We start from the raw sequence: 23717 nt of genomic DNA, 5'->3' as shown, positions 1-23717 counted from the left end.
GAGGGAGAGAAACATCAATGCATGAGAGATACATCGATCAGATCGGGCCTCTCGCATGTCCCACACCTGGGACCTGGCCAGCAACCCAGGCATGTGTCCTAACTGGGAATCTAACCAGCAAGCTTTCAGTTCACAGGCCAGGGCTCAAATCACTGAGCCACACCAGCCACACCATATACACATAATTCCTTTATGTATATTTAATTGCTCGGGAAGGATAGAGTAGATATGGGTAAGTTGGAAGGGAACTTTGGGAGTAAAATGATGACTTTTAGAATATACTCTCTTGCCCTGACCAATGTGGTCCACTTGGTTGGGTATCATCCTGTGAAGCAAAAGATAACCAGTTTGATTCCAGGTCAGGGCTCATGCCTGGTTGTGGGTACGGTCCTCAGCTGGGGTGCATACAAGAGACAACTAACCAATGTTTTTTTCCCTCTCTATCTCCCTCCCTTCCCTTCTCTCTAATACATACATACATACATACCTATTTAGAATATACTCTCTTGAAGGTTTTGAAGTTTGTGCTAAGTCACTATATCACATAGTTTTAAAATAAATAAAATGAACATTTTAAAATAAGTATTTAACTTATTTCTATAATGTGATGATATAATGAGAAGTTGGGTGTATGCAGTCTGGAAGAGGGCTCTCACCAGAACCTCACCATGCTGATACCCTGATCTTATATTTCCAGTGTCTAGAACTCTGAATCCTTCAAGGAATTTGCTGAATTACTAAAGGAAGTTGAAAATGAAAGGATGATGATGATACACAATGCTAGTGATTTGCTGATCAAACTCCTGGAAAAATTTGGCAGAAGCAAATAGGCTTCAACAAGAAAAATTTAGGATATCCAAGATGGCAGCAGAATAGATGGAAACCACACTCACATTCTCCCTGGACCAAACTGAAATTACAGCTAAATTATAGAACAATCATCCTGAATAACCAACTGAAGAATAGCTGAAGAGATCTTTTATAACCAAGGATTTACAGAAGCCACATTGAGACTGAAGAGCAAAAAGAATTTTGAAAATGATGATAAGAGGTTGTATTCTTTGCTGGATCAGCACTCATATCTGTCTTCCAAAAAGAAAGAATCTGTTATAAGAGGCAGACCTGCAGGTGGCCAAGAAGAGGCACATTTTTAAATCTTGAATTCTGCTTTGATTATGTTAATCAAATCCAGGAAATTCAGGAGTTCAGAAAGCTTAATATTTTGGAGCCAGTCTTGGCCTTTTTTTATAGCCTCTTCATTCCCAACAACTTGACTGTGAATTTCACACAGGATTTCCTACCATACAAACAAAAATTCCAACTCAGTTTGCAGAATACAAGAAATCATTTCTCCAGTACCCGAGAAGAGATGGAAGAACTTAAGGATAAAAGAGTCTCCCCAATATGCAAACATCCAGGAGAGCCAACCAGTGATGGCTACCTTTATACCCAAGAGAAATGGGCTTTGAGAGTATTCTGGAGGAAATACTACTGCCAGCATAGAAAGAGACAAAAACGCTTACCAGTGATGCCAATAAAGCACAAACCAGGTGCTAAGCAGGGTCCCTTTTACTTAACCCTGAAGTACTGCATAAGACGAAGATGTAGTCTATTGAGAAGAGGTTGTATTTTGATATAGAAACTAATGAAAGGCCAGGAACCATCACTCTGCAGGCCCTTTCAGAGGCTAATAGAGACTATGGATGGAGACCATATATGGGAAAAAGCCTATCTACCACAGGCCCATGACAAAACACGAAGAATTGGAGCTGAATGAGGTGTGCATCATGTTTGCTAGAAAGTGCATCAGTGCCATTGAGGCCAAAAGAATTAAGACAGAGGTGTTGTACCATACCTTGGACAGCAATATTCAGGTTCAGAAGCTACTGAATGCCTTTTTTGGTAATAATTTTAATTTCATAATTCTTATTTAGAGTGGCTTCTGTATTAAGAATGTGACTGCAAAAGAAAAGAGACACTCCCAAAGAAGGTTCTAGAATTTAAAATATATATATATTCCAGTCAAGAAGGTGGCGTAGGTAAACACTGCTCACCTCCTCATACAACCACATCAAAATTACAACTAAACCATAGAACGCCCATCATTCAAAACCATTAGAAATCAAGCTGAATGAAAGTCCTACGACTATGAAATTAAAGAAGAAACCACATTGAGACTGGTAGTAGGGGCAGAGCTATGGAATGGGCTAGTCACAATCCATGGGTGGTGAATAAAAATTGGGAGGGATATCTCAGGAGCAAGGGGTCCTGGCCACACACCAGGTGCCCAAGCCCAGGGCTCCAGCACCAAAAGAAGAAGTTGCCATAACTTCTAGCTGTAAAAACAAGTAGGAATTGAGACTGTGGGAAACAGAAACTTCTGGACTCCCTAGCAGTTCCTCTAAAAGAACCCATGCAAAGATTTACTCCTACATGCTCCCTCTGAGCTCCAGCATCGGGGAAGAGATTAAAAGGCATCAGTGACATATGAGGAGGAAATGAATTGTCCACCATCAGGGTGAGAGCTGGTGGGTGGCTTTCCCAGACAGAAGTGCTGGCAGAGGACATTGCTTCTTTTCTGAGCCCTCCCACCACAGAGCCATAGAGCCAGCAAGCAGGTGCGCTATCCTAGAATCCATCAACCTGGCTCACATTGTACACCCCACTTATTGATTCCCTGACGTATTGCCCCACCCAAATTTTGGGCCCACCAAAGCTGCTTCTATATTAGGAAAAGTGACTGTAAAAGAAAGGAGATACTGCTAAAGAAGGTTGTAGAATTAAAATTATATATATTTTGCCCAGTCAAGAAAGCGGCATAGGTAAACATGGCTTTTTTGTTTCCAGTGGCTGTTCCATATGAATGCATTGTCTTGGCCCACGCTTCAGATTATCTAAATTCTCTCAAACAAGCAGCATCTCTCTTCAATGAGCCCCATGCCACTTTCTAAGTTGCCCCAGGCCTGGCACTAGCAGCAGCCAGCCTTGGTTCACAGCTTGGCCTCAGAAGGCACATCTAAGCCCAGCACAAGTAGCAGCCATCTGCACATCACTTGTTGCTTATGTTGTGTGACACCTGAAAGAACACAGGTAGTAGCTGACCTTAGATATGTCAACAGCAATCAAGGCTCAACTGCAACGGGAGGGTATACACAGCCCACACAGCAGGAACACCTTGATTACCCAGCTTGGGTATTAGGGGAGGCTGTGCCACTAGACACTACAGAACATCTATTACATTAGGTCACTTAACTTGGACTGGGAGATGTAGCTGCTCTACCTAATACATAGAAACAAACACATGGAGGATGCCAAAACAAGGAGACAAAGAAACATGGTTCAAATGAATGAAGAGAACAAAACTCCAGAAAAAGAACTAAACAAAATGGAGACAAACAATCTATTATACGCAGAGTTGAAAACACTAGTTACAAGGATGCTCAAGGAACACAGTGGAAATCTCAAGCATAAAAAGAATCCAGTCAGAAACAAAGAATACACTAATTGAAATAAAGAAAAACTTACAGGAAATCAACAGCAGAGTGGAGGTAGCCAAGAATCAATCAGTGTTTGGAATATGAACAATCAAAAAACAACCAATCAGAACAGCAAGAAGAAAAAAGAATTTAAAAAAATGAGGATAGTGTAAGGATCTTCTGGGGCAACTTCAAGTGTACCAACTTTCACATCATGGTGTTTCTGAAAGAAAAAGGTAGAGAGTAAGAAATTGGAAACCTGCTTGAAAAATGACATAAAACTTTCCTAACTTGAAGAAGGATATAGACATACAAGTCGAGGAAGCGCAAAGAGTCCCAAACAAGATGAACCCAAAGAGGCTCACACCAAGACACATCATAATTAAAATGCCAAATATAAAAGACAAAAAGGGAATATTAAAAGAAGCAAGAGAAAAGCACTTAGTAACCTACAAGGGAACTCCCATAAGACTGTCCACTAATTTCTCAAAAGAAACTTTGCAGGCTAAAAGGGATGGCAAGAAATATACAAAGTGATGAAGAGCAAGGACCTACAACCTAGATTACTCTATCCAGCAAAGCTATCATTTAGAATTGAAGGGCAGATAAACAGTTTCCCAGACAAGAAAAAGCTAAAGGAATTAAGCACCACAAATCAGTATTATATGAAATGTGAAAGAGCCTTAAGAAAAAGATCAAAAATATGAACAATAAAATGGCAATAAATACATATCTATCAACAATAGAATCTACAAAACAATAAATAAACAAGGAGAACAGAAACAGAAACATAGATACAAAGAATGTTTTGATGGTTGCCAGATAGAATAGGGGTCAGAGGGATGGCAAAAAAAGGGGAAGGGAGTATAAGTACAAATTGGTATTTACAGAATAGTCATGGAGATATAATTAACAGCATAGGAAATAGAGTAGTTGATGAACATATATGTACAACCCATGGACATGGACAATGTTGTGGGGAATGCCTGTGGGAGTTGGGGGAGTGCTGGGTAGAAGGAGACAAAGAGAGAAAAACTAGGATAACTGTAATATCATAATCAATAAAATGTAATTTAAAAATAAAAAATAACTTAAAATGTTTCAAAGGTAAAAATAAATACAAATTTTAAAAATAAAGTTAACATTTAAGATAAACATTAAAATAAGGTAGGTGAGCATGATATTTTAATTTATAGTCAGGAAAGTTATAAAGTTAACATGAAAGTAATGCCCAAATGATCAAATATCAGAGTACCACAAAACTAGCAAAATCCATCTATTGTTTTTTGTGGTAAAGGTGGATAAGTGACAATTATATCACTCTGTAAGGAAAGCCTGGGCTGAATTCTAAAGGTCCCAACGATGTAATAAAGCCACCAAGATCCTTGCCCATTATTTGAGACCCCAGGAAGTTCTTCGTAGGAGGGTTTCCTTCAGGAGCACAGGAAGCTCCTCAGCTTGGTCACCTGACCTTTGCACTTTCTATATCATACCATAGCCCAGGGTTGTCTCTGCCTTAACAACATAGACTCAAATCACTGCCAGCATTACCTAGTTCTTTCCATATTGCCAACCCCAAATCTAACATTTTAGGTTCTGTTTTCTTTCAAATTTTAGCGATTTTTCACTCATTCTTCCTATTTATGTATTTATTTATTCCAGACATAATCTTTGATTAACAAAAACAATAGCCTTGGCTGGTGTGGCTCAGTGGTCTGAGTCCCGGCCTGTGAACCAAAGTGTCGCCGGTTCATTTCCCAGTCAGGGCACATGCCTGGGCTGCAGGCCAGGTTCCTAGTTCGGGGCATTTGAGAGGCAACCAATCGATGTATCTCTTACATATCAATGTTTCTCTCCCTCTCTTTCTTTCTCCCTCCCTCCCCTTTCTCTAAAATAAATAAATAAAATCTTTAAAAATTAATTAAAAATTAAAAAATAAAAAACAGCTTGAGTTTAAATTCAAATATTTGTTTTAATACTATTGTGGTTAAAATTTTGAGTACAACTCTGTCACATTTATATTTCTCTACTGACAAAATAATAATCCTCGGTCCTAACTACCTGAGGAGATTTCTGTCTTTATATGGTCCTATCTTTATCCAGCTATGTGGCAGCAGCATGTATGTTGGTACCCAATACCCCCTATTTCCTGGCGTTCATACTCTTGTGTAATCCCTACCCCAAGAGTGTGGGTAAATTTATTGACTCATTACTAACCAAATATAGCAGGAGTAATAGGATGTCATTTCAGAGAAAAGGTTATTAAAAAGACGGTGGCCTCCATCTTGGGCACTTACTCTTTTTCCTACTTAAATCACTTGGCCAGGGTGAAGCCACCTGTCATGTTGTAAGGCTGCCCTGTGGAGAGGTCCATAGGAGTAAGCTTGGAAGCATACTCTTCGGTCCCAATTGAGCCTTGAAATGACGGCAGCCTTGGCCAAGAGCTTGACTGCCACCTTGTGAGAAAACCTGAGCACGAGGCACTCTGCTAAGGTGTTCCTTCCCAGATTCCTGAACCTCATAAAATATAAAAGATAATGATTGTTATTTTAAGTCACTAAGTTTGGGAGTAATTTGTTAGTCAGCAATAGATAACTAATACAAGCCACAATTATTAAAGCCATGATTTAAATTAATTGATGCATTACCTGATACATTCTTTAAAATTCTGCTATCCAAAGAATAGAAACAAAGAGCAGATGCTTAATAATGTTGACTATATTTGTGATAGATGATTAAAATCTCATTGCAGTAATTCAATAATAAATAAAATGATTATTGCATTTAAAAATAGTGAAGTCCTTGGCAGTGTGGTTCAGTTCGTTGGTCATCATCCAGCAAAGCAGAAGGTCACCAGTTCAATTCCTGGCCAGGGCACATGCCTGGATTGTGGGTCTGGCCACCACTTGAGGCAGATGCAAGAGGCAACCAGTCAATGTTTCTCTCTCACATCAATGTTTCTCTCCATCTCTTTTTCCCTCCCTTCCCCTCTTTCTAAATAAATAAATAAAATCTTTTAAAAATAAAGAATAAAAATAATGAAAACTTTAGAATGACTCATCAAAAAAATCATATTATTTAGCATAGTAGGTTTTGCATATTTTTATATTCTATGTGTGAAAATCCTTTTATGATATTAATGTATCAAGTATCTCTATATTCTCATAAATAGAATCACTAATTGTCCGTTCTGCCATGTTACTGAACTTGAAATTCAATATATAGGTCTAAATTTTATTTCAGTGGTAATTCCTCTCAAATCAATGCCTGAAACATTTGCTTTAAAGAATGGGGCATGAGTGCCCTCTTGTGATAGAATAGGCATTTAAATATTTTTCAGCTGGATATGAAATAATTTGAACTGAATTTTTTCACAAACACATAATGACCTCTATTGCTAAGACCAATTTCATCAGTACTTTAAAGTCCACTAAAGACAAGTACCTGAAGAACTTGGTTAATGTTAATAGACAACATGAATGTTACATAAAACGCTGGTTTTTTTATTGTTCTCATAGCTCTGACAAAAGTTGAGTACAAGAGAAGCTCTTTAAACTAATCCTAACTAAACTGTCTCACAAATGCTCTTCGTTCCTGCTTAGTAGCATACAGAGACTCCCAGGACAAGCTTCCACTCTTTTTTTAAATTATATTTTGTTGATTATGCTATTATAGTTGTCCCTATTTTTCACCCTTTGCCACCCTTGCTTCCACTCTTTAGTGGCCACTGGATGAGGTGTCTACTTTTTGAAGATCATTGTTTGATCCTAAACCTACTTACGTTCATCGTACTTGTGTTCAATTATGTGATTAAATAAATAAAATACAAAATAATTTGTCAAAAGAGTGTTAGTATGTTTAAAAAACTAAGTTGGATGTTTTGGAATGACTTCAAAAATGTATTTGAGAAAAAAATTTTTTGAACTGTATATGGGCAAAAAAGTTATGAAAAATCAAAAATAGAAGTCATAAAATCCAGAAGAGTACTAAACTAAATAGCATCAAAACATCAGCAGACTACTTAAAAAAAATGTTAACGCCCTGGCTGGCGTGGCTCAGTGGATTGAGCACCGGCCTGCAAACAAAGGTTGCCAGTTCGATTCCCAGCCAGGGCACGTGCCTGGGTTGTGGGCCAGGTCCCCGGCTGGGGGCCTGCAAGAGGCAACCAATCTGTTTCTCTTGTACGCTGATGTTTCTCTCCCTCGTTTTCTCCCTTCCTTCCCCTCTCTCTAAAAATAAATAATTTTTTTAAAAAATAATAATAATAATGTTAATATAAACCTTGGCCCCAAATCAAAAGGCTGGTAAATATTTGGTTTTTATTTTATACTAAAATAAAATACTTTAGGTACATAATATCTTTTTAAATGATTCTCTACTTCAATGGACTTTTTTGATTCACAGTCTAAAGGGTGTTTTTTTCACCAACTGCTCATTTGTGGGATGTATTTAAATAAAAACTTGTATGGAATATGTATATGGCCAGGTTCTAAAATGAATTTGGGTCTGTGTGTCCTGAAATACAGGAAATCTGTCCCTGGTTAAAAACTAAACCATAACATTTGGCATTAACATCTGGAAATATTTGTATGAACTTATGACCCTAAAATTACCTGTTTTTAGATTGCTGACATCAATATTTGGCATAAAATATTTGTGCAGATGACAATTGTATGGAATCATCACCACAGGAGGGCATTCCATACTCATTTTTTAAAAAACCTAAATGAGGACTTCTGGTCAAGATGAAGGCATAAGTAGACACACTTTACCTCCTTGCACAACCATAAGAATCACAACTAACATCAAAATGAAAACCCCCCAGAACTGCCAGAAAATTAAATTGAATGGAAGTCTGACAACCAAGGATTTAAGAAGCCATGTTCATCCAGATGAGTAGGGCAGGTGTACACAAGAGAGAACTCGGTGTAGCAGAAATGAGGTATTAGTGGTGAGGCCACTGAGGTGGCCAGTGGAACGGGTGAACCCATATTCACGTGTAGTAGATAAAATCGGGAGGCATACCTGGGGAGCCCCCAGAGATATGGCGATCATTTGGAGGGTTATCAGCTGGGAGGAGGAAGGGGGTAAATGGGGGAAAAGTTGCAGGGATTAAGAAGCATATTTGGTAGGTACAAAATCGACAGTGGGATGTTAACAGTATAGGAAATGGAGAAGCGAAAGAACTGACGTGCCTGACCCACAGACATGAACTAAAGGGGGAAATGGTGGAGGGAATTCAGGCACCAGGCTGAGGGGGGCAAAGGGGAAAAAACTGGAACAACTGCAATAGCATAATCAATAACATATATTTTAAAAGTGTAAATAATATATGCCTTACCCGTAGCACAATATTAATGTTAGATAACATGTTAAAAAGCTTTGACTAATATAAACCATTATCATCATTAAGCATTTATTGATTATCTACTATAATTAAAGCAATAAGATACATGTTTATTTGGGACTGAGGGCAAGACTACAAGAAGACAAAGAAGAAGAAGGGGTGGGGGGAAGGGAGGAGGACAGAAGGAAGAGGAGGAGCAGTGGAAGGAGGAGAAGGGGAAGGAAGAGATGAAAAAGAAGAAAACCTGGGTAATATCTGCCCTACCCTTGGAATAAGATTATATTGGAAGAATGACACATGTGCTTTATGGATCTATGTGCAAATACTAAAATTGTCTTAAATAAAGCCAAGTATTTAGTAAAGATTATAATTGAAATAAATTATTAGATTGTGCTGAGTTTATGGAGATTACCTAATGATGAAAAAATTTGCCAAGAACATTGACTGAAAGGAAATGAGAGTCTTATGAAAGGTGAGGTAGTAAGTAATGGAAGAAAACAAATAACAAGGAAAAAAATGAGAAAAGTTTTTTTCACAGGTCAAACTGGAGATATAACCAAAACAAGATTTGAAATAATGAGCATTTCATCATTTGCAGGGAAGAAATTTAGTCTTGGCCACATTTAATTAAGTTTGACAAAGTAGCCATGACTGCAGTCAGGGTCCCACATTGTATTAGATCATTGAATTGAAGGAAAAAAATCAGGTAGAGTCATTCAAGAGAATATTTTTCTAGATAATAAAAGTGTTAGTCTATTAAAAATTTATCCTGGTGTATCTGGGTAGAATCAAGTGAGAAAATAATTTTTTAGCTCTAACCTCCCAGTAAGGTATAATAAAGGCAATAAGCAAATCATTACAGAGACTTATCTTTCCTTATATTCATCTTACAAACACCAAGCTACCCTTCTCCTGGGGCTGGGAGAGTTTAGTCAGACGGAGCTCCGCGTTGTCCCTTCTGTCAATTATCCACACTCTTCCTTCTGGACGCCATCCCATCTGGCCACGCTCTTTCCTTCCAGATGTCCGTTTAGCTTTTGGCTCATCATCTCCCCTGGACTGCATATCTTACCCATTGCTTTTCAAAATCAGCTGTAAACTGTAAAAGGAAAACAGTTCCAAATCTGGTCTGGAACAGATCATTTTAGTTGATGTAATCAACAACCTCTTTCTGTGAAGAAAGGAGCATTCCTGATAAAATGCTTAAGCAATTTTCAGATAAACTTTAATAGAATTAAGACTTGTTCTAGGAAAGTCAGTTTAGTAAGAGCTGATATAAATCCAACCAGGAAGTTATTGATGAAGAGCAGTTTTTAAAGAGGCATAAAGCAGAAGCCAAACTAAAGCAGGTTGAGGAATAAGGAGAAGTAAGGAATCGCAGACTATGAATGCCAGTGGCTGTTTCAAAAAGCTTGGCTGGGAAAGGCAAACAAAAGATGAGGTGGCAGCTTGTTTTCAAAGATGGACCTGATCGTGTTGATATGTTGAAGGAAAGGAGGGTTGTAAGTAGAAATTGGCTTTTTGTTTTTGAATGATAATTTTGCCTCTCATTATAAATAAGATAATGTGCTGATTTAATTTCTTTAGAATACGTAAATACTGGGAATTTAGAGATGGAGAAAAGTTATTTTTATTACCTAGTATTAAAGAGGAAGGATTCTCTAGATTTGCCCACTAGGCTGCCCTAAAAATCATGATAAAGATTTTATCAAGATCTTTAAAAAAAATAAAGATCCCAGGGTTCTGTGCCAGACCCACTGAACCAGAATATATAAGAAAGAGGCCTGCAAAAATGTGCAGTTTTAACAAGCATCTCATGAGCAAGGGATGTTGAAGAGGGGAAAAGGTGGAAAGCACAGACTCTAGAATCAGAAATGCCTGGGTTCAAAACCTTCTATATCATTACATGGTCTTGCATGAATTATTCTACCCCCCTCCGTAGTTGTTGTATTCATAGGGGAACTCATTAAAGATTTTAGCCTTAGTTGATAGGCTTAAGTGATTAATGCTTGTGGAAAGCTGTTATTTCAGAAACTGGAATGTATGACCTATATGATTCCAGGAAGTCAACAAGCAATTTATCCTTTGCCCCAGGGGGTCTGAAAATGATGGAGATGGTATCTGAGACATTGTGTGCCAGGGAGGGAATGTCTGTGACACAGATAAAGAATTGTTGATCAGCAGATAAAGAAATACTAGGAAACTTGCTTCTGGACTGCAATTATCTGATTAAACTTTTTCCAAACCCCTTACCTACTAGCTTTTCTTCTCCCTATAAAGAGGTCAGCTTGAGATGTTAAGAGGGTTTTTAGGGTACATAACCTGAAGTCTTCTCAGATCACTGGTATCTGAATAAAGCATCCATAAAGATTCAATCTTTGGCTCTACTTAGTTCTGGTAGTGACAGGCAGCACAAATGCTCACTTTTCCCGTTTCAGTATGGATGAAATAACTCACGTCAAATGCCAGGTACACATAAATGCTCAATCTGTACTTAGTATCTCTACTTTTTAAAAAATAAGACTTTTTCTAGAAAAGTCCACTCCCCAAACCCAGTTGACTGCCATGGAGGTCTAGTGAACTAGATTTTTTTTTTAATATAGCCAGTTTAAGGATTATATAATCATTCTCTCTTCCTATCAAATGGTCCTAAGGAGAGTGAAACTTTGGCCTATAAGACACCTTTTGCTTTTGCAGCAAGATTGTAAGAAAACTTTGGCATTGCTCCTAACTAAATATTTTAATAAAGTTTCTTTATCAGAACACTTTGAGTATTTTGAATTTTTCCAACCCCTGGACTGTTTACCCCCTAATACTTACGTTTTCACTTTAGCACCACTGCATATATTCTGATGGCCATAAAATGTTCTCTCAACAGCTAACACAGCTGGCTGCAAAAGTGTTTATTAGAGAGAAGTGTTAGATGTGAGGAGTGCTACACTGACATGAGGAATAGCAATTCAAGACCAGGGACTTTGACTTACAAAGGTGGTATAGCAAAAATACGGGGGGGTGGGGGGCAGGAAAAAACAGTCATGCAGATGCTAGAAACCAGTGTAAACTACAGAGAAGAGATGGAAATAGGATCTTTCTAAAAAGCTAGAATAGCATATCAAACAGATATCAGGGAGTAAGTAAAGCACTACACAGAAAACAAAAGTGCAGTACACAAAAGTTAAAATAAAAGATCAGTGCTGACCAAATAGAGTTAATTGGATGAATGGGATATCTTTGGCATGATTTACCCTAGGGAGTAGTTTTGGCAATGACAAAGATGTTTAAAGCTTGAGGGTGTTTTTCGTTTTTGTTTTTTACCACTAAAATCTATATAATTTTATTAACCAATGTCGCCCCAAGAAACTCAACAATAACAAAAAGACAGGGATGGAGACAGGCCAATCCCACCTCTGCAGAAGTAGTAAAGTCAATTGTAGAAGAGAATAGAGAACACAGGTCAGTGTGAGAAGAGGGTCATGGTGGTCAGGGGGTGGGCCAGTCTCCACACCTCATCACGTGTGCTAATCAAAACACAGAAACATTCAGATAACAGGTGCCTAAAGGGAAGTCGGGGGATCCTAAAGTTACAATGCGGGGACACAAACAAACCTCGCATCACTCGATCCCACGCAAGGCAGCTGTCTCACACTTTAGAGCCCTTGGCACTGTCACTGCTTGCAGCCTCAACATAGCTCCCTTCTTTTCTGCTTGAGCACTTCATCCTTCACATCACAGCTCCAATGGGCACAACTCCAAGGAGAACCAGGCCAGCAATGCCCACAGTAGCAAAGATGGCCCGTGGAAGCAGCCTCTATCTCAGGCTCAGGGGCTTGGGCAGCTCTTCCTGCTGTACGTAGCATGCGTACCTCTGCTCCTCTCCAGAAGGCATCACCACAGCAGCCTACTTCTGAAAGTTCCCGTCCCTGCAGGCCTGGTGTCCACAAGCTCCGTGTCCTGGATCTGGTTCTCCCCACGCTGACCATGCTGCCAGGTCAGGGTAATCTCCAGAGGGTAGAAGCCAGGGCCCAGCACCTCAAGGTGACCTCATGGTCAGAGATGAGGTAGTGGGTTACACATGTCTTTGGGGGATCTGTTACCAAACAGCAGTTGGGGTCCTGCCACCCACCGCCACTCTCTAGGCAAAATTCCAGAGGCAAAGATTTGGTGATAAAGGAAAGGAGTCTTTATTTAAAAGTGTCACAATTTTGGAATAACAACTTTCCACCTTTATTAGTTACTTAAGCCTATCAATAAAGTCTAAACTCTTTAGTTATAGCTTTAATCACTTAGACCTACCAATTAAAGCTAAATTCGAACACTTGAGTTCTGGCAGTCCTCCAGTTAGTTTTGCTTATCTTATTTCTATAGGGTTAGTTTACAAATTAAAACAACATAAGATACAAAAGCTACACAATTTTGGAAGAATGACAGCCTTCTGCCTCAGAGGTCGTCCCCTCTAGAATACCCAGAGAAGAATAACCCTGCCACCCTCTGCCACGACAGCGGGATCCTCAGCTGTGCAGGGAGTTCTTTCCCATTCAAAGCTGCAGCATGGTCATCCAGGAACCTTCAAAGAAGAGAGCAGAGAGCCAGACCCAGCCAGCACCTTCCCCGCCAAAGCCCAAGAATGCTTCTTTTATTTCAAATCTTCTCGCCCATAATTCATGGGCTCTGGAGGCATTCAGCTTCACCAATCCAGTCCTAGGCTGTTACTATTACCTTGGGCAACCTCCCCCTGCCGCCCCTACCCCCCACCCCCCGCCCCTTGGCCTTCCTAGTGGTCCATCTCTCTGTATCAGCTCTGCACTAGAAGCATCTCTTCCCCCTTCTCCAGGTAGCTAAGGAGCCCCTCTAGGCACCTATCCTGCAGGTACGTCCTGAGGGGCTCTGCTTCACTGGCCACCTGAAAGCGCATATCCAAAGCCTCGTCACAGCCAGGCAGCCACAGGAGGGTGTGAGACCCCTTCTTGCTCTGGTTGTAGTAGCCACGCAGGTTGTTGAGCTGCATTTAGGCAACCTGTGCGTTGTTCTTGACGATCTGCTTGGTCTGGTCCCAACAGTCTGGCTCCTCCTGCTCCACCCACGGTCCCCGTGGCTCCATCCTCAGACTTGTGGCGTCGTGGTGAAACCGCACGAATAGAGTGTGATCCACGTAGCCGATTTCAAGGTACCAGGGCTCCCCAAGGCCGAGGCGGGGCGCGGGGAGGACACAGTGGTGCTGAAATATCTCAGGGAATGGGAGACTGGGGGCAGGTACCAAGCTGATGGAACAGGTAGGGTAAGGGGGCCCAGGAGACGGAAAAGGGGTGGCGGGAGAAAAGGGAGGGGTCGGGACCAGGTGTGGTCGAGGCAGGAGTAGCAGGTCTGGGATCTGGGCTGCCGGTGGTTGGAAATGCGCGTTCCCGGGGGTCCTGCGTCCTCACCTGGTCCGCTCGCTCTTCCTCCGCAGAGGCCTTCCCTTCCGACCCTCACTCACACACCCAGGCCTTGGTGAGGGCCAGAGTCCCCAGGAGCAGTAGGAGGAGGTTTGGGGACCCCACGACCCGCATCCTCAGGGGTCTGGGGAGTATGTGAGTCTGGGCAGGTCCGTGGAGACGTTCTAAACCGAAGCAGCAATGACGCTGATTGGCTTCTCTAGAAACCAGATCCCCAATCGGAGCGAGAACTACGGATGCTCATGAGTACCCAGAAGGAAGAGCTCCTCACAGGTTGGGAGGGAAAAGTGAAACCCCGAGGGGATGGGGACGCCCCAATACTGATCTTCCCCGCCACAGACTCCGCCCTTGGACTGAGACCCTGAGAGCCAGGCCTGGGAACGTGAGACCTTGTCCTGACCCTTCCTCCTGCACGGAGACCTCTTTGTCACGCTGTTTCCCCGAGTCTTGTCCTTGTCCCAAGGTCTGTTTGTAACAGTGATTTTCTTTTCCCTGACACATGAGTCAGAGTGCTTTTTATTAGTAGCTTCTGATGTAATTAACATTAGCTTAAGGCCAGTAGCAATTTCTATACTAAGATTTCTAACTTTAACATTAAAGTACCTTCTTAATTTATTACCTTTAACCCACTCTCTTGCCAGCAGTCTTTAGTACTCTTACAGTGTATTGGTGGGTCAAGTGAAGTCAAGCACAAATTGCAGTGCAATTTGTTGTCTTTGCATGCATTAGTCATATTTGGAAAGTTTATTTTGCCTGAGTCGGTTAAACATATAGATTATAAAGAAATAGGTTATGGTTATGTATGATGCATTATGAAAAAATTTAAAATTGAACTGTGGGCACTTTGACTTTTTGAAACTAAACTCTATGAGAAGGGAACTTCTTTTTTTTTATTTGACTTTATTGGGATGATGCCCAAAATGCATCCGTCATGCCGTCCAAAGTCTCTGTCTTCATTTTCCCACCTTTTGCCTACCTCTACCTATCCTCCATGCCCCTTTCCCTCTGGCTACCACCACGCTGTGTCTGTGACTTTGTGTTACGTAAATGAGTTTATTGACAAATCCTTTCACATTATTTCATCCAGTCCCCAAATTCCCCTCCCCTCTGACATCTGTCAGTCTGGTCCATGTATCCATTTTGTTCATTGGATTCAACATATAAGTGAGATCATATGGTATTTCTGTTTTTCTGATTGGCTGATTTCACTTAGCATAATGATCTCCAAGTCCACCCATGCTGTTGCAAAAGGTACGATTTCCTTCTCTTTTTACCACTGTGTGGTATTCCATTGTATAAAGGTACCCCAGCTTTTCTTATCCAAATATCTATTAATGGGTAATTGCACTATTTCTAGATCTTGGCTATTGTAAATAACACTGCTATCAACATAGGGGTGTGTATATTCTTTCAAATTAATGTTTTGGTTTCCTTAGAATATATTCCCAGAAGTGGGATCACTGGGTCAAAAGGCAGTTCCGTTATTAATTTTTTATATAATTTTATTGATCATGCTATTACAATTGTCCCATTTTTTCTCCCCTTTATTCTCCTCTGCCCCACAAACCCCTCTCACCAGCATCCCTCCCGCACTTAGCTCACATCCATGGGTCATACATAGAAGTTCTTTGGCTTCTTCATTTCCTATGCTATTTTAACCTTCCCCCTGTCTATTTTGTACCTACTATTTATGCTTCTTATTCTCTGTACCTTATCCTCCATTCTCTCCGCTTCCCCTCCCATCTCACCTCCATTTCTGTGATTCTATTCCTGTTCTAGTTGTTTGCTTAGTTTGTTTGTTTTTGTTTAGGTTCAGTTGTTGATAGTTGCAAGTTTGTTGTCATTTTGCTGTTCATAGTTTCTGATCTTCTGTTTCTTAGATAAGTCCCTTTAACATTCATATAATAAGGGCTTGGTGATGATGAACTCCTTTAACTTGACCTTATCTGGGAAGCACTTTATCTGCCCTTCCACTCTAAGTGATAGCTCTGCTGGATAAAGTAATCTTGGATGGATGTAGGTCCTTGCCTTTCATGACTTTGAATACTGCTTTCCAGCCCCTTTTTACCTGCAAGGTTCCTTTGAGAAATCAACTGATAGTCTTATGGGAACTCCTTTGTAGGTAGCTGTATCCTTTTCTCTTGCTGCTTTTAAGGTTCTTATCTTTAATCTTGGGTAGTATAATTATGATGTGCCTTGGTGTGTGCTTCCTTGGGTCCAACTTCTTTGGGACTCTCCTAGCTTCCTGGAGCTCCTGGAAGTCTATTTCCTTCAGAAGATTGAGAAAGTTCTCCTTTGTTATTTGTCCAAATAAGTTTTCAATTTCTTACTCTTTCTCTTCTCCTTCTGGCCCCCCTATGATTCAGATGTTGGCACATTTAAAGTTGTCCTGGAGGTTCCTAAGCCTCTCCTCATGTTTTTGAATTCTTGTTTCTTCATTCTGTCCTAGGTGAATGTTTATCTCTTCCTTCTGCTCCAAATCGTTGATTTGAGTCCTGGTTTCCTCCCCTTTACTATTGGTTCCCTGTATATTTTTTCTTTATTTCACTTTTCCGCCAATTTGTGATCTACTCAACCATTTCTGTGAGCATCCTGATTACCAGCATTTTGAACTGTGCAACTGACAAGTTGGCTATCTCTTCATCACTTAGTCCTATTTTTGACTTCTCCATTTCTTGGAGCTTTGGAGCTTTGATCTGTTCTTTCATTTGGGCCATATTTCTTTGTCTCAGTGTGCTTGTTATGTTTGAAGGGGCAGAGCCTTAGGTATTCACCAGGGCAGGACAACCCAGGTCACTGTGTTGCGACTCTGTATGTTGGGGAGGGGTCTGAGAGGGAACAATGCCACTTGCCTGGCTCTTGGCCAGCTTTCAGTCACTTCCTCCGCTACCCACAAGCAAACTGGGCCCTTCTAGTGCTGATTCTCATATGGGTGGGTATGTGTACATTCTAGAACCCTGTGGGTCTCTCCAACAAACTCTCTTGTGAGGCTGCAAGTTTTTCCCACTGCCGCATCCCCCACAGGTTTTTACAGGCAGCGGTTTTGAGGCTTTCTTTTCCCACACTGGAACCCTGGGTTGCAAGGTCTGTCCAGCTCCCCAGCTGTTCCCCCTAGTTTATCTGCACACAAATGTGGGACCGCCCAGTCCACCAACCACTGCCTCACCAGCCTGGTCTCCCAGCCACCACCTTGAGGTGCATCCTCTCTGCCTGCTGCCCGTCTTCACCCCTGCTACCTGTCTAGATGAATGTTTCTTCTTTAGCTCCTTGGTTGTCAGACTTCCATACAGTTCAATTTTCTGGCAGCTTTGGTTATTTTTTGTTTTTAAATTTGTTGTTGTTATTCTTCTTTTGGTTGTGCAAGGGGGCAAAGTGTATCTACCTATGCCTCCATCTTGGCCAGAAGTCCCATTATTAATTTTTTAACAAAACTTTATGCTGTTTTCCACAGTGGCTTCACAAGTCTGCATAAGCCTGCATTCCTACCAACAGAGTACTAGGATTCCCTTTTTCTACACCTCCTTGCCTACACTTGTTGTTTTTTGATTTATTGATGATAGCTATTCTGATCAGTGTGAGACAATATCTCATTGTGGCTTTAATTTGCATTTCTCTGATGATTAGTGACATTGAGCATATTTTCATATGTTTATTGGCCATCTGTATGTCCTCTTTGGAGAATTGTCTATTCAGGCCCTTTGCCCATTTCCTAATTGAATTTTTTGTCTTCTTGATGTTGAGTCTTATAAGTTTTTTATATGTTTGTAAATTAATCCCTTATCAGGTGTATCATTGGCAAATATCTTTTCCCATACAGTGGGTTTCCTTTTCATTTTGTTGATAGTTTCTTTTGCTGTGCAAAAACTTTTTAGTTTGATATAGTGCCATTTGTTTATTTTTTCCTTTGTTTCCCTTGTCCAAAGAGAGATATTGGCAAAAATATTGCTACAAGAGATGTCTGAGATTTTACTGCCTGTGTTTTCTTCTTGGGTTTTTATGGTTTTACAACTTACATTTAAGTCTTTTATCCATTTTGAGTTTATTATTGTGTATTGTGTTAACTACTGATCTTATTTCATTTTTTTTGTGTACCTATTTTCTTAACACCATTTATCGAAGACACTGTCTTTACTCCATTGTATGCTCTTGCCTCCCTTGTCAAATATTTATTGACCATAAGGATGTGGGTTCATTCCTGGGCTTTCTGCCTATTCCATTGATCTATATGCCCCTTCTTATGCTAGTATCAGGCTCTTTTTTTATTACAATGGCCCTGGAGTATAGTTTTATATCAGGTATTATGATAACTCCAACTTTGTTTTTCTTTCTCAAGATTTCTGGAGCTGGTAGACTTCCAGTCAAGATAGCAGGATAGGTAAATAACCACTCATCCCCTTGAACAAAATTACACATCAAAATTACAACTAAACTATAAAACAACCATCATTCAGAACTGTCAGAAATCAAGCTGAATATAAGTCCTACAGCTATGTAATTGAAGATGAAACCAACTACAGAATTAAATAAGAAACCACATTGAGAATGGTAGGAGGGGCAGAGACATAGAATGGGCTGGTACCATACCCATGTATGGTGGATAAAAATCAGGAGGGATATCTCAGGAGTGAGAGGTCCCAGTGCCTACACTCCCAAACCAGGTTTCCAGTATCAGGAAGATAAATTCCCATAATTTATGGCTATAGAAACCTGCAGCAATTGAGGCTGAGGAAGATAGAAGCTACTGGACTCCCTGGCAGTTTCTCCTAAAGGACCCATGAACAGACTTACTTAGACCTGCTCCCTCTGAGCTCCAGTGTGGGGTCAGCAGATTAAAAAGCATTAGAGACATGTGGAGAGAAACTGAATTGTCCAGCATCAGGGTGAGAACTAGGGGACAGCTTTCTCTCAGAGAGAAGGGCTGGTAAAGGCCATTGTTCCCTCTCTGAGCCCTCCCGCCACAGAGACACAGAGCCAGCAGGCAGGCACCATATCTGAGACTCCATCAACCTGGCTTACACTGTTTGCCCCACCCTGGTGATTCCCTGTGGCCTGCCCCACGTAACTTTTGGGCCCACCCAAACTGTTTCCATTGGCTTTTCCATACAAATGGTTTGTCTTGGCCTGTGCTTCAGACCTTGCTAAATTCTCTCACACAAGTCACATCTGCCTTCAGCAAACCCCTACCTCTTACTAATTTGCCCCAGGCCCAGACTAGTGGCAGTCAACCTTGGTCCACAGCTTGGCCGCAACTGGGCACCCCTAAACCCAGCACAAGCAGCAGTCATTTGCAGATTGCTTTGTAACTTTGTAGCAGACAGAACACAGGCAGTGGCTGGCTCTGGATGTACCAACAGCAATCAAGGCTCAGCTACAACAGGAGGGTGTACACAGCCCACACAGTGGGTACACCTTGATTACCCAGCTTGGGTAATAGGGGAGGCGGTGCCACTGAAATCTACAGGACCTACTACATTAGGCCATGCTACTAAGATAGAGAGTCATAGCTATTCTGCCTAATACATAGAAACAAACACAGGGAGGTTGCCAAAAAAGAGACAAAGAAACATGACCAAAATGAAAGAACAGAACAAAACTCCAAAAAAAGAATGAAACAAAATGGAGGCAAGCAGTCTGCTGATGTAGAGTTCAAAACAATTGTTATAAGAATGCTCAAAGAATAAAGGAAAAAAATAAACAAATGTGACTACATCAAATTTAAAAGTTTCTGCCACTGTAAAAGAAACCATCATCAAAATGAAAAGGAAACCAATGAATGAGAGAACGTATTTTCCAGTGACACATTGGACAAGGGTTCGATCTCCAAAATATATAAAGAACTCATATGACTCAACACCAGGAAGACAAACAACCCAGTTAAAAAATGGACAAAGAACCTGAATAGACACTTCTCCAAGGAGGACATACAGATGACCGATACACATATGAAAAAATGTTCAACATCACCAGCCATTAGAGAGATGCAAATTAAAACCACAATGAAATATCACCTCATACCTGGCTATGATGAATAAGTCAACAAACACAAATGCTGGCAAAGATGTGGAGAAAAGGGAATCCTAGTGCACTGTTTTTGGGAATGCAGACTGGTGTAGCCATAGTGGAAAATAGTATGGAATTTCCTCAAAAAATTAAAAATGAAATTGCCTTATGACCCAGAAATTCCACTGCTGGAAATATACCTGAAAAATCCTGAAACACCAATTCAAAAGAACTTATACACCCTTGTGTTCATAGCAGCACTATTTACAATAGCTAAGAGTTGGGAAAAGCCTAAGTGCCCATCAGTAGATGAATGGATTAAAAAACTATGATGCATTTACACAATGGAGCAGTATGCAGCAGAAAGGAAGGAGGAAGTGCTGTTTTGTGAAAGCATGGATAGAACTGGAGACTATTAAGCTATTTGAAATAAGCCACTTGGTGAAAGACATATACCATATGACCTCACTTATAACTGGAATCTAATGAACAAAATAAACTAGCAAGAAAAATAGAACCAGAGACATGGAAACATGGAACAGACTGATAGCTGTAGGAGGGGAGGAAGTTGGGAGGGATAACCAAAGGGAGGGCCAGGGACTAGTCAAAGAACATATATAAATGATGCATGAACATGAACAACAGAGAGGGGATTGACTGTGGACTAGAAAGGTGGCCTGGGGGGTGCAAAAGGGAAAAAATTGGGAAAACTGTAATAGAATAAAGATTTAAAAAAATAAAAAACAAAAACAGCCAGTGTTCAAAGAACTTAGAGAGGACCTCAACAGCATTTAAAAAAAAAAAAAACAGAAATGAAGGATACACTAATTGAAATGAAAAACAATTTATAGGGAATTAACAGCACAGTGGGTGAAGCTGAGAATCAAATTAGCAATTTGGAGTATAAGGAAGCAAAAAACAACCAATCGGATCAGCAAGAAGAAAAAACAATCCAAAAAATGAGGATAATATAAGGAGCCTCTGGGACAACTTCAGACATACCCACATTCACATCATTGGGGTGCCAGAAGGAGTTGCATGAAAAAGAAATTGGAAATCTATTTCAAAAAATAATGACAGAAAACCTTCCTAACATGGTCAAGGAAATAGACATACAAGTCCAGGAAGCACAGAGAACCCCAACCAAGATGAAACTGAGGAGGCCCACACCAAAACACATTATTAAAATGCCAAAGATTAAAGATCAAGAGGGAACCTTTAAAGCAGCAAGAGAAAAATAGTTGGTTACCTACAAGAGAGCTCCCATAAGACTGTCAGCTGATTTTTCAAAAGAAACTTTGCGAGTTAGAAGGGACTGGCAAGAAACATCTAAAGTGATGAACTGCAAAGACCAACAGCCAGGTTTATTCTATCCAGCAAAGCTGTCATTTAGAATTGAAGGACAGATAAAAAGCATTCCAGACATGAAAAAGCCAGAGGAGTTCATCACCACCAAACCAGTATTATAGGAAACATTAAAGAGTCTTCTTTAAGAAGGAGAAAATCAAAAACATGAATAATAAAATGGGAATAAATACACATCTATAAACAATTGAATCTAAAAAACAAAATAAACAAGCAGAACAGAAACAGAATCATAGATACAGAGGTTTTGATAGTTGCCAGAAGGGAGAGGTTGGGGAAATGGACAAAAAGGGTGAAGGGATTAAGAAATACAAATTAGTAGCTACAGAATAGTAATAGGGATATAAATTACAACATAAGGAATACAGTAGCCAAAGGATATATATGCATGATCCATGGTCTTGTACAATGGTGTGGGGATTGCCTGAGGGAGTGGGGTGTGCTGGGTAGAGAGGGACAAAGAGGGAAACCTGGGAAAACTATAATAGCATAAACAATAAAACATAATTTTAAAAAAGATTATTGAGGCTATTTTGGGTCTTTTTGGTTCCTTTTAAAATGTTGGAATATTTTGTGTAAATGTGAGAAATATATGCCATTGGTATTTTAACAGCAATCACTTTGAATTCATAGATTGCTTTGGGTAGTATGGAAATTTTAATGATGTTAATTCTTCCAATCCATGAACATGTTATATGCTTCCACTTTTTTGTATGTTCCTCAATTTCTTTCTTCAATGTCCTATAATTTTCTGAGTATAGGTCTTTTACCTTCTTCGTTAAATTTATTCCTAGTTACCTTAATTTTTTGTTTGTTTGTTTTTTGGTGCTGTAGTAAGTGGGATTGTTTTTTTAATTTCTCTGAGAGTTTGTCTTAAAACTGCCACCAATTTCAAAATATTAATTTTGTATCCTGCTACTTTACTGAATTAATTTATTAGATTTACTAGTGTTTTGGTGGAATCTTTGGGGGGTTTTTATGTACAATATAATGTCATCTGTAACTAATGACAGTTTTACTATCTTCTTTCCAATTTGGATGCCTTTTATTCTTATTGTGTGATTGCTGTGGCTAGGACTTCCAGTGCCATGTTGAATAAGGGTGGTGAGAGGGAACATCCCTGTCTTGTTCCTTATCTTAAGGAAAATGCTTTTAGTTTTTGCCCATTGAGTATGATGTTGGCTGTGGGTTTGTCATATATGGCATTTATTGCTTTGAGGTATGATCCCTCTCTTCCCACTTTGCTGAGAGTTTTTATCTGAAATGGGCTCTGGATTTTATCAAATGCTTTTTCTGCATCTATTAATATGATCATGTGACTTTTATCCTTCATTTTGTTTATGTGATGTATCACATTTATCAATTTGCAGATATTTGTACCAACCTTGCATTTCTGAAATAAATCCCACTTCATCGTGATGTATGATCTTTTTAATGTATTACTGGATCCAGTTTGCCAATATTTTGTTGACGATTTTAGCATCTATGTTCATCAGAGATATTGACCAACTTTTCTTTCTTTGTAATGTCTTTATCTGGTTTTGGAATTAGGATAATTCTGGCATCATAAAAAGAAGCATGGAATTCTTCCCTCCTCTGGACTTTTTTGGTATAGTTGGAGAAGTATAGATGTTAGTTCTTCTTTGAATGTTTGGTAAGATTTTCCTGTGAAGCCACCTGTCAGGAATTGTTTGTTGGGAATTTTTTGATAATTGCTTTGATTTAATTAGTTGTAATAGGTCTATTCATGTTTTCTGAATATTCCTGATCCAGTTTTGGAAGAATGTACCTTTCTAGGAATTTGTCCATTGTGCCCAGGTTGTCCAATATTTAGGAATATAGTTGTTCATAGTATTTTCTAAAAATCCTTTGTATTCCTGTAATGTCAGTTGCTCCCTCTCCTCTTCCATTCCTGATTTTATTTATTTGGGTCTGCTCTCTTTTTTTTCTTGATGAGTCTGGTTAAGTTTCATCAGAACTTGTTTATCTATTCAAAGAAGCAGCTCTTGGTTTCATTGATCTTTTGTATTTTTTTTAAATCTCTATGTCATTTATTTCTGCTCTGATTGTTATTATTTCCTTCCTTTTACTTACTCT

The 23717-nt window shown here is 39.8% G+C and overlaps 1 pseudogene; it reads left to right on the top strand.

The window, feature by feature from the left end:
* Positions 1–2951, top strand: part of LOC129066888 (oligophrenin-1-like) — a 121837-nt pseudogene extending 118886 nt beyond the window's left edge.
* Positions 2952–23717: the final 20766 nt, after the last annotated feature.

This window comes from Pteronotus mesoamericanus, unplaced genomic scaffold, assembly GCF_021234165.1.
Source record: "Pteronotus mesoamericanus isolate MK-2021 breed Mesoamerican mustached bat unplaced genomic scaffold, CSHL_Meso_final contig_20, whole genome shotgun sequence".
Taxonomy (NCBI): Eukaryota; Metazoa; Chordata; class Mammalia; order Chiroptera; family Mormoopidae; genus Pteronotus; species Pteronotus mesoamericanus.
Note: the sequence above shows the minus strand (reverse complement) of the source record. Positions and strands in the feature narration are given on the sequence as shown.